Source organism: Octodon degus, unplaced genomic scaffold (genome assembly GCF_000260255.1).
Source record: "Octodon degus isolate 3935 unplaced genomic scaffold, OctDeg1.0 scaffold00359, whole genome shotgun sequence".
In the NCBI taxonomy this organism is placed as follows: Eukaryota; Metazoa; Chordata; class Mammalia; order Rodentia; family Octodontidae; genus Octodon; species Octodon degus.
In genome coordinates, this window is record NW_004524935.1 from 75,784 (window position 1) to 87,943 (window position 12,160).

The 12,160-nt window shown below is 39.7% G+C and overlaps 1 protein-coding gene across 1 annotated transcript in view; it reads left to right on the plus strand.

Moving 5' to 3' along the window:
* The first annotated feature begins 520 nt into the window (after positions 1-520).
* LOC101567883 (interferon-induced very large GTPase 1-like) overlaps positions 521-12,160 on the plus strand; it is a 164,285-nt gene continuing 152,645 nt past the window's right edge. The window contains exon 1 of the mRNA XM_004648195.2: positions 521-557. The gene's annotated coding sequence lies outside the window, so the exon portion shown is untranslated. The remainder of the gene's footprint in view (positions 558-12,160) is intronic.

Below are 12,160 nucleotides of genomic sequence, written 5' to 3' on the forward strand. Positions count from 1 at the left end.
GCCCTATTTTGTTTGGCTACTTTCTTGACATCTGTGTACTAACTGAGAATATTATTGTATATGTATATTGCATTATCCATTCAGCTAGAATGTAAAAATTAATCAATTCAATTTGTGTGTCATGACCACCCTCCAATGTTATCTAGTATTGACACGGGATAGGGTACCAAATCACTGCCATTTTGGGTCCTAGTGCCATGTTAAGGTTTAATTTCATTTTCCTTGTGTTTCTGTTTCCTCAAGTTTGTGTTTCCTGTAAATGTAACAATTGTCACACCCATCTCACCCCTTGCCTTCTCAAAAGATAACTATTTATATTCTTTCTTCCATCCCAAATGGAAAGCATTATATGTTACTTTTTATGTTTCAAGCCAACAAGAAAAGATAATTGCATCTCTGTACCCAGAACTACATATGCATAGAGTGTACCACACACCTGCCTCTGGGTCAATGAATGTTTCCTGCTGGCTGCTGGCTAATGAACTTTCTTGTCTCTGCACTTGGCTTCCATGAATGACTAACTGAGGTGAAGGCACTTGCCACAGCAGTAGGTTCAAATATATATTTATGTCACTTTGGCACATAGTCACTCAGTGACAGCACACGTGTATTGTCCTCATCCCTAATGCTATTCCTATATGGGACCAGCTGAATTTGTAGTTGCAGATATTTCCTAATTTTTACATTACATAGCAACAATTATTCAATTAATAGCTTTATTTATTTCTGTAGTAATTAAGATGCCACCTACTAGGTTGCAATGTGTATTCTCCAGGAATACCAAATAGTGCTGTAGTTTATGTATGCAGTTTTACTCCTGAAAAATCAAATCAATAATAGCTGGATTTCATGTATGCAAACACAGCACAGTGCTAAACCAAGGCAAAGTTGAGAACTTTAAGGCAGGCAGAGTTTAAGCAGCATGTGAGGACTTTATTGAAAATGGGTGTGGCCAGACAAAGGGTGCAAAAATCATGGACCCCAGGTGAAGAGCAATAGCAAGTTGTATAGAGATTAGGCAGGGAAGAAGGGATTGGCTGAGGGGAGTGCAGAATTTTGGATCTTTGCATAGGAGGTCTAGTGGTATCTGATAGATGTGGAGGTGTTTGTTATGGGGTTGCTGGCAGGCATAGCATGTCTCCTGTGGTTTTCTGAAGGATCAGCTTTCTGTAACTTTTGCTGTGTGGGGCAGCTGCTGACCTCCTGTTGAATGCTGAACTCCTGCAGGGGAGAAGAACAGATGCATTTGGGGAGTTTTTCTTTCTTAGGGGAGTGGGGATCTAGTTCAGAGACATGACATTCCTATCCCTTGAGTTACAGCAAAAGAGAAGAGAAGGAGGTGTAGTTTCTCAGGACTTCTTAAAGCATGACTAGAGGATTATGTGGGCATCATAAGAGATGCCCACAGGCATGACTTGTAGTCATCCTCCTGAAATAAGAGACAGGAGTAAATGAAGGGGTAGTGGGGCTAGGCTGGTGGTGATTCTATCAGATCTAGGCAAGGTGATAGAATGCTAAGGGTTTGAGGATCTTTGGTTCTGGCTATTGGTCAGCTAGAGAATCCTGTGGGATAGCCACATAATGGGTCATCAGATGGATCTGTCTGGATGTTGTGGATTGGATCTGTCCTTGTGTGAAGTCTATTGAGTCTTAGTATGCAAAGTCCAAGCAGAAAGAGCAGAATCAGTGAGACTATGGTCCTAAGTATGTGGGGAAGTAGGATGCCCAGCCAGTTTGGAAGAAGACTCACTGCTGAGCCATACTGAAGCCACCCTTGCCTGTTCTTTGAGCCTGGTGACTTGATCCTAGAGACTCTCAACTGTCTGATGGATAGATTGCAAGCTGTTAACAGAAGCAGTATTCATCTCTGAGGAAGATGCAGGTGTCTCTTTTCACTGTAGTGAGTAGATCCTGGGTGTGCATGGTGGTTCTGGAGTGCCATTCCAGCCAGTTAATGTACTTCTTTTATAAGGTAAGGATAGAATTAGAATTTTTTCCAAAAACCTCTGACATTTTTTTTCTGAGAGCTTCTGGCCAGCTGTGGTGCAGACAGCCACCCCTACAACTCCTGTTCCCATATCTGTGGAGAATCCAAGGTCTGTTAGTCAGGCTATGAGTGTTGGGGCTTGTGGACATTGTCTGAGAAGGGTCAGTGCAGGTACCAGGAGCTCAGGGTGCCCAGGGACTGTATCTATTTTGAGGGTCAGATATATTAGGGTACATGTTTCAGTCCATTTTATGGGCAGAGATAAGAGGAGTTATTCAGAGCCAGAAGACCCAGAATGTGTTTAAGTAGAAAATAATATACATCTGAAAGTTGCTTTTTTAGCTTAGAATCTTTTGCCATTGTCCCATGCTGGACATGAGTATGGCCCCTGCATAAAGGGGGGAGCAGAACCTGGATGGTCCTTTCAGGTGGCACCTGGCATTTTACTCTGCTGCTATAAAATGAATGTTATTCTGTCTTCAAGAAGTCATTGGGAGGAGTTCTTTGGCAGGCATTAGCAGGCAATGGGCAGGGATGGTGCCCCTGTTGAAGGTGTTTGGCCAGGGAAAGTGGGTCAGGTGCTGCATGAGATCACAGCAGAAATATGAGATATGGAAGTTGATGGAGTGAGCAGAACTGGGAATTTGGATTCATGATTTTTTTCTGGGCTTGTTATTCCTGACATTCTGAAGCAGGCTGAGTCCAATGTCATGTTCTTGGGGCCTTAGGGAAAGTGTTGGTTTAGAGTAAAGTTGAATTTAGAAGAGGATTAGTGTCCCACAGGTACTAATAGGAAGCTGATCCTACAGCGGTTTATGGTGGCCTGTGTAAAGTTTTTTATGCCTGTGGCTATTGGTCCTGTGATGTGGAGACATTTTTGTGTACTGGGGTTCTTGAGCATGGTGGTGTTTGGGAGTTACTTAGTAGAGAACAGGCCAGGTTTATAGTCTCCCTGCAGTAGAAGGGTAGGACTCGGGATTGTCTGGGCCTAGGACTGCTTTTGGAGTCTGGGCATTTCGGGCAGGGCAAGTTTGTTATTCTGGGGCTGGGGAGAGAAAAGGCATAGCAGGGAGATGAGGGGTTTTATCAACAGGAAGGAAGATGGTGAGAAGACTTGCTGCAGCTAGTCCTGGCTCAAGTGGAACCATGGCGAAGGTGGGTGGTGGCGGTGTTTGACTGAGGACAATTCCTGATAGCACACAAGGGAATGGGTAACAGTACCACACACAAAAGGAGGATGATTGTTAGGAGGCACCTCTTAGCATGGTTCCAGTCAGTTAGGGCTACTGAATGCAGCTTGGCAGCGAATATGAGGGCTGAAGGTATGAATGTGAGTAAGAACTTGTTATGGCAATATATGGGTACCCTAAGCATTTGGAGAAGTTAGGCAGAGGATGAATGGGAAAGTGAAAATGTGGACAATTTCCATGGGGAAGAAATGGATGTTTCCTTGGAAGGTGAGATCCTCACTCCAGGAGACAAAGGATTGCAAGGAGCCAGATCAGGGGTTAACCAGAGGTTAGCTTATGATAAATTTTTTGCAAATAGAAGAGAATCTAAGCATAAAGTAAGGGATCGACACTGGGCATTGTCAAAGGATGTGGGCTAGTTGGATTAGGAGATAGTTAGGAAACCAAGAGTGAGAAGATAGGTGAAAGGTTTGAGATCTTTGGGGCAAAGGAACCCTAGGAGGAGGGGAAACAGATAGACTTTGTAGTACAATGAGAATGACAGAGAATGTCCTTGGATAATGAGTTGTTGGACCCAAGGGAGAATCCACTCAGGCATATGGATCTGAGAGTGAGGGAAAAGGGGTCTGACTACCCAGGGCAGAAGAGGTTCCAGAAAATGAGCCTGAGGGACATGAGCAGGGATCTGCCTTAGGGAACTGATGAAGAGGGAGATAAGGGAAGACCCTTACTCCTCAGGAATGAGGGTAAAAAGCAAGGAGCTGAGGGAAAATGCTTGCAATTTCCAGAGAGAATCTTTGGCAGCCAGTGAAGTCTTGGAAGAGGTGGGGAAGTGGTATCTGGGAGTGGAGTTTTAGAGGAGAGTGATGAACCCCATGAGATGGTTCCTCTGGCTTGGCTGCCATTGGAGTGCTGTAGATGACTGTATTGGGGAAGGCTGTCCATATGGATTTGAAGGGCAGAGAGTGTGAAATTTTCATCAAAACTGATCTGCTAGCAAGATAGTCCTCTTATGTCTGGATGTTGAAAGAAGCTGAGGTGAAGTTTTCTGTCTTTTGTATCTGTTGCCTGGGAAGTTTCAGGGAACAAAGTAGTGTCCAGGAGGTTGGTTTCTGGGATGATGTAAGGAAGGACCCAGAAGAAAGAAGAGGCCATACAGAAGTTCAAAGGGGCTGTAGTCTACAGGTTTTCCAGGGCTTTCCTGAGTCTCATGAAAGCATTAGGGTTTGGGGATAGCCGATCTTTGTTTGGTTGTATCAAGATTTGTGCATTGGGCTTTGATTAGGTTATTAGCTATTTTTATCCTTCCCGTGCAATGGGTCCTATGGGGGTGTGGAGTTTCCAATCTACTCTGAGACACTGTGAGAACTCCACCATTATTTTGGCGGTTAAGGTCAGCCCATTGTCTGATGGGATTGAAGTGGGAAGAACAAATCAAGGGATGATATTTGACTGGAGGTACTGTGTAACTGTCTCAGTAATTTCAAAGGTGATGGAGAATCCCTCAGTCCATCCTGTGAAGGTGTCCAGCCAAACTAGGAGATAGGTGAATTTTTTTGATTTGAGGCATTTGTGTAAAGTCAATTTCTTAGTCCTGGGTAGGGGAAGTCCATGGACTTTGTGGGTTTTGTAGTAATGGGGATGGAGAAAGCCCTGGGGGAACCAGCATAGTACACTGGACAGCATGTGGTGATCCTTGTTAGTGTGGTCTTGCAGGATGGGGCTGAAATGAAAGGCTAGTGTAAGCAGCTGAGAGGTTTGCAGCCCATGTGTAAGTGATTATGGATGGAGGAGAGTTCGGATGACTTTCAGATGTGGGAAGGAAATATTTTCTTGGTGAACGTACCATCTCTTGTAGGTTGGGTGTGTCTGGCACCAGGAGTGTTCTGGGTATAGATGAGGATGGTGCCTGTCAGGGAGAGGTATTGTCTCTTGGAGGCAGGTGGATTGCTGGAGGAGGTAACAGTCTTCTTGGCCATCTGCTTTAGGAAAGTTTCCCTGCTATGAAGTCTGTATATTTTTGATGTTTCTCATAGTTAGTAATTCCTGCTAGGGCAGGCAGGAGGGCTGCCGCCAGGGGTGCCTTTATTAAGTGTGAATTGGTGATGGAAGATCCCTGGTGGTAAGCAATCCTCTTTTAGCCCAATTGCTGTATAGTTGGGAAGGATGTGAAAAGTGTATTTTGAGTCCATGTAGATGTTTGCTCTTCTTTTTTCTAGGGTAGGGCTCAGTTCAGAGCTGTGAGATCAGCTTGTTGTTTTGGTGCTGTTTTGTAGGTGAGAGCTTGGGCCTCAAATACCATGTCAACTGAAACTATTGCGTATTGTGCTCCAATAACATAAATATTTGAGGTTTTGCAAGAATTACATCTATAAACCAGGGGCATGGTGAGATCTGTACAGGAGGGTCTGAGACGTGAAGAAACAGCCTTGTGTACAATTATATGATGGTGAGGTGTTTGTGCTCCCAAGCTCCCTGTGTCTTTTCTTTATTTTCTGTTTCATTGGGATCAAAGGGGTTGCAGGATGAAAACTTGGACCCGGTGTAGGGTAGTGTTAGAAGAGAGCATAGAACTGGCAAAGCCTAGGTGGGGGAGGTTGAGAAGGTAAAGAAAACATAGAAGTCATGAGGGGTGAACGAGGTGATGTTATCATGGAGTGAAATCTTTTTGCCTTTCAAGAGTATATGTGCAGTGGCTGTGCTGCCCACATCAGGGAGACACTCACTGAGTTGTGATGATGAAAGGAAACTGGGCAGGATGTTGAACCTTGACTGAAAACTGCCTGGATAGGTCCCTATTGTTCTGCTGTGTGAAAGATGAAGTGGTGGGAAGGGTCTGGGATAGATAAAGAAGTGATCAGGATTAAAACCTGTTTTATTTTATGACAGGGTGAAGAGTTACAAGGAATTAAGATGAGTTATTTATATGTAATAGCCTCACACAAATAACTTGAACATTATATATTGCAGATCTGTTCTGAGAAGGAAAAGGATCCAAAGATGGGTAGAGGGGAGCAAGAAGAAGAAGAGAAAGAGGACTAAAAATGGAATTCATGATGATGTATTCTGTACCTGTACTAATTCCCCTTCATGATTCATTTCCTTTTAGTTACCTAATTGTTATCATCTATCTTATGGGCCACATAGCTAGATATTTTACCCTGAGCTTTCATGAAAAACAACACTTTTGATATATGGGTCAAACTGGAAATTTTGCTTAAGTTTTTTTCCCCAAAAATTGGAAGATCTGAACATTTTAAATAACTGACCATTGAGTTCTGCTTAAATGTCTTAAATAATTTGTCACTGTTGGGACAAAAATACTTGTCACACTAAAGTTAAAGGAGGATAGTCAGACAGATAATGATGTTAAGCTCAACTGCCTATGTTGTAGAGTAATATCATTAAGTTTCTGCTCTGGATGGTTAACAACTTAAGCTTCCAGACCAAAAAATTAGAGAAAAAGAAGGGATAAAAGTATATCCAATATTTTGGCCCTAGCCCTTCAAGGTCAGTTTGGACTCAGGGCATAATTAACCTGTACTGTAACATCCTGTAAATCCGTGGTGTCTCAAATTTTCTGACCAAGGAGATTATGGGGCCATAGTGGAAAGTGATTGATAATGCACAATGTGCCCGAGGAGAGTCACCTAGAGAGAAAATATTCTTTCAGTCTTTAACAGAGAGAAAATTGGTCAAGCAATGGCTGTGACTCATCCACATGGCTAACACTAACAAAAGAGGTACAAACTGCTGTACATGGTTTCAGAGTAAATCCTGAGGGTATTTGACTGATCTTGTCAGATACAAAAGTTACATTTTTTGTTGTATAGGCCTTTTCTTATCTTGGACTTAACCATCCAGAAGAAAAGTATAACCACGAGGTATGAAACGTAAAGGCATATTAATATGCTGAGCTGTAAAAGTCTCAAGTCAACAACTTCTGACATTGCCAGTTCTGCTGATAACTTACTACTATTATGGACTACTGAACTACATTGGGTTATTTTGCTGAATTCATGCATCTACAATATTTAAATGGCAATGGAACACTCATCTCTGAAAAAACAAAATAACAAAGGGAATATAAATGAAGGACCATTTTTTTGTGAAAAAATATATATGGATAGATATACAGCTACATTCTATTAGTTCAATGATAAGAAAGATTTGTACTAATAGTCTTTAGACAAGATATCATGTGTGCATCTTGTACTCTGAATAACTACTACGAAGGCAATAATATGCAATGCATTGTTGTAACTGTCCTAGTAACCTGTTTTGAAATAGTCTCATTGCTATCTCCTTGTCACTAAAATTAATTTAAGAATATTAAATATTCTAATTAAAAAGGAGGAAAGTCTGATTTTAGCTCACAGTTGGTAGAGATTGTAATGCATAGTCAGTTGTCTCCAAGGTGGGTAGGAATGGCAGAGGAGAAGCAGCTCATGGCATAGCAGACAGGAAGCAGTGGGGTAAGCCTGCCTTCTCTGTTTCCCTTATATTTCATTCAGAGAGCAAGTTTTCCCATTATTTTACCCAAAACTATGCTAAATGAATCAGCAAGCTAGTTTAGTTATCCCACATTCTTAATCCCCATTAACACATTCCCAATCCAGCCACCTCCAAAAAGACCTAAATCTATGTGTGCATGAGATTTTGGGACGAAATTTAGACACAGGTCAAAACACTCAGTGCATAATGGGTGAACTTCTGCCATTCGAGGGCCAAAACTACTCTTAGAGCATGCTCATGTGCCACTCTCTGAACATGCATCCTATGCAGACCCATGAGTTTAGTCATGCATGCACTGATTGTCAATTACTCTCACCTCACACCATGATTTCATTATCTCACAAATACCCTGAATACTGTGCTCAGGAAGACAATGAGGCTACCTCTACTTTCTTCACACAATTTGCTGTCTCATTAATAAGATCTTCATCTTCTTCAAAACACAGCATTTCTCTTATAGGTATGATGTGTTATGGGCCTGATGGGCTTGGATCAGTGACATTAGGGTACTGACAAGTGCTAAAGTGAGATCAGGTTACTGTGAATCTAAATGTGACACTTAGACATAAAAAGAATTCAGATGGTTAATGAGTATATAGTAAGTTCACACAAAGAATTTAAACACTATGTATTGCAAGCATTAGAAAAAAAAGAAGCAGATCCAGGTTTGTGTGGAGGGAAAGGGAAGAGAAGAAGAGAAACAAGAATAAAAGAGTTCTCAAGATGTATGCTGTGCCTGTAATAATTCTCTACAATGAATCGCAACATTGTGTACCGCAAACACATACTAAGGAAAAACAAAACAGTGAAATTTCATGACTTGAGGAGAACTAGTGACAATTGCTTCTGTTTGACTTGACAATTCTTCCCAAATTTTTATATGCTTTTCCAGTACTAAAATAATGCCACTGATACACTAGGTACAAATTTATATTTTATGATGTGAATGAACATTGTAAAGATGAAGCTGAAATTTCAAGCTTCATAGTGGAAACACAGACACTGTTCTTTCCCCATCTGTTGACAAGCAAGGGCCTATTAAATGCAACCAGTATTGCCCCATGGAGAGAGGTCCACAGGAAAAAGGAACTGATGGCTCTGTCGTTCTGTGCATTCTCTGGCTTGTCGTCCTTTTACTCTTTTTTTAAAAAATAATTTTATTGATTGACAAACAGCAATGAGACTGTTTCAAAACCGATTGGTAGGACAGTTTAAATAATTAATACATTGCATATTGTTGTCTTAGTGGTTATTCATTGTTCAAGATGCAGACATAATATCCTATCTACAAACACTATTGGAACAATCTTTCTAGTCATTGAATTAAGAGAATGTAGCTGTACATCTATCCTACTTTGAATATACAGATACAAAATGGTCGTCCATTTGTATCCCCTTTTTTGTTTAGTTTTGTCAAAGAAGGTGTTCCATTGTCATTTAAATATTACAGGTGACTTCAGCAAAATATTCAGTAGTCCATAAGAGTAGTATAATCCAGTAGTCCATAAGAGTAGTGGATTTTCTGTAGGACTGGCAATATCAGAAGTTGCTTACTTGAGCCTTTTACAGCTCAGCATATTAATATGGATTTAATTTTTATACTTTTCTTCTGTATTGTTAAGATCAAGATAAAGCAAGACCTATATAACAAGAAATGTAGCTTTTGTATCTGATAAGGTCAGTTAAATCCCCTCAGGATTTATCCTGAAACTCTGTATCGCAGTTTGTAGATCCTTTGTCAGTGTCAGTCATGTGAATGAGTCATGGCCGGCCATTGCTTCACCAATTTTCTCCTATGAAAGACTGAGAGAATGTTTTCTCTCCATGTTACTCTCTTTAGGCACACTCTACATCATCAATCACTTTCCTCTGTGGCCCCAAAATCTCCTTGATTACAAAATTTGGGACACAACTGAGTTACATGATGTTACAGTACAGGTTCTTTATGTCCTGAGTTTTCATTTACATTGAAAACCTAGTGACAAAATGTTGGCTTTCTTTGCAGCTCTTCTTTATCTCTAACTTTTGATCTGCAAACTTAGAGTGTTAACCCTCCAGAAGGAAAGCTTATTATTTTACCTTATATCATAGACAGTGGAGCTTAATCTCACTATCTGTCTGAATATCAAACATGTTAGGCATAACATGGAAAAGGTATTTCCATCAAGTATTGATATGTTGAACTTTAAGTCTCTACAGAATATGTAAAAATATATTAAAAATAGGAATAAACAATTACATAATTTTACACAGAAGTTCAGAAATCTAACCATATACAGCCTTGTAGCAGGACCATCCTGTAACATTTTTCTTGTCTCTTGTTTTCATTTATCATTCTTTTTTAAATAAACATTTACTTGAGAGACAGTATGGCACTAATTGGTATGTCATGACAATCAGTACGCATTTAGAAGAGCAGAATGACAGGCATTCCGAGCGTGATCCAACTATTACACATTGCTATGTTCAATGCAATTGCTTAGTTCACTTATATAATTATATCAGCTTATATAATTAGTCAGGATGAGAATCCTACCAATTAACTGCTAGTTTGGAAAACCTGCTGAAGATTCTCAGGATTATTGCCTTTCCATCTTGTGCATATAAATGTATGGGTTTGCCTCTGTCATGTTTCCTAGCTTTTTTCCTTGCCCTCACTTAATTGTCTAATCCTCAAGTTCTCGCTTTCCTTTTAATTGTGTTATGCCTCTCTATTTTTATTTCTACTTTTGAGTTTCTATAGTAGGGAGACTATATGATATTCACACATGTGGGTCTGCTTTATTTCACTTATAAGTATATCTTCAAGTGGCATCCACTTAAATATGAAGGCTTCTAGTTTATCATTCTTTATAGCTGAGTAATACTCCACTGTATAAAAATACCACATCTTTTTCATCCATTCCTCAGGTGATGGGCATCTTGGTTGTTTCCAAGATTTGGCTATCACAAATTGTGCTTCTATAAGCATAGGTGCACATATATCACTATGATATAATTTTCCCATATCTCCAGTAAAATTCCCAGTAGGGGGATAGCTGGTTTGAATGGGATTTCCAGTCCTAGTTTTTTTAAGAAGTCTCAACACTGATTTTCATAATGGTTGCACCAGTCTACATTCCCTCCAGCAGTGGAGAAGGGTTCCTTTTCCCCATTACCTCTTCAACATTTATTGTTGATTGATTTCTTCATGATAGCCATTCTTTCTGGCATGAGATGATATTTCAATGTTGTATTAGTGTGAATTTCTTGAATGGCTAGTGATGTGGAGCATTCTTTCATATATTTATTGTTTTCTATAATTTCACCCTCTGAGAAGCTGTGTTCATCTCAGATGCCCATTTCTGGATTGTGTCTTTAAATTTTGGGGCCCTAATGTTTTTTTAGTTCTTTATAGATTCTATTGAGCAGACCTTTTCCTGAGTGATTATTAGTCAAGGTTTTTTCCAAATTTGTGGGCTGTCTTTAAACTTTGTTGTTAATTCCTTTTGACATGCAAAACCTTCTCAATAAGATGAAGTCCCAGTTTTAATTCTTTCATGATTCCGTCCATGATTTTTTGTCATGAACTCTTTGCCTACCCCAATGTCTTCAAGAGTTCCTCCTGCTTTTTTTTTTTTTTCAGATTTTGTGTTTATGATTTAATGTTTATATCTTTAATAGATTTTTGACTTTAGCTTAGTGCATGGTAATAGATCTGGGTCAAGATTTAGTAGCTGGCATATAAAGAGCCAGTTCTTCCAGCACCATTTGTTAAAGAGATTATCTTCTTTCCAGTAAGTATGTTTGGACACTTTGTCAAAGATAATTTGGCTGACTGTGTTCGTAGTTACTTCTGCCTCTTCTGATCTATTCTATAGATCCTCAGGTCTATTTCATTGCCAGTATCATTATGATTTTATCACATTAGTCTTGTAGTATAATTTCAAGTCAGGAAATGTAATGCCTTATGCCTTTTTTTGTTGCCCAGGATTGCTTTGGCTATTCTAGATTTTTTCTGGTTCCAAATAAATTTTAGGAATGATTTCTCTAGGTCTGTGATAAGTTGTTGGTAGTTTGATTGGGATTGTATTAAATTGGTACAGCAATTTTGGGAGTATGGCCATCTTCACAATGTTGGTTCTTCCTATCTAGGAGCATGGAATATCTTTCCATTTTCAAAATCCACTATGATTCTTTATTTCAGAGAATTGTAATTTTCCTTGAAAATATCTTTGACTTCTTTAGTTAGATTAATTCCAAGGTATTTCTTTTTCCTCAGTGCTATTGTAAGAGGTATTGTTTCTATAATATCCTTCTCAGTGTGTTTATCATTTGTGTGGAGGAATGCTATTGACTTTTGGGTATTGACTTTGTATCTTGCTATGCTACTGAATTTCCGTATTAATTCTATTTGTAGTTTTTTAGGTCTTCCAAGTAAAGTATCACGTCATATTCAAATAATGATAATTTTTTTAACATTTATTTA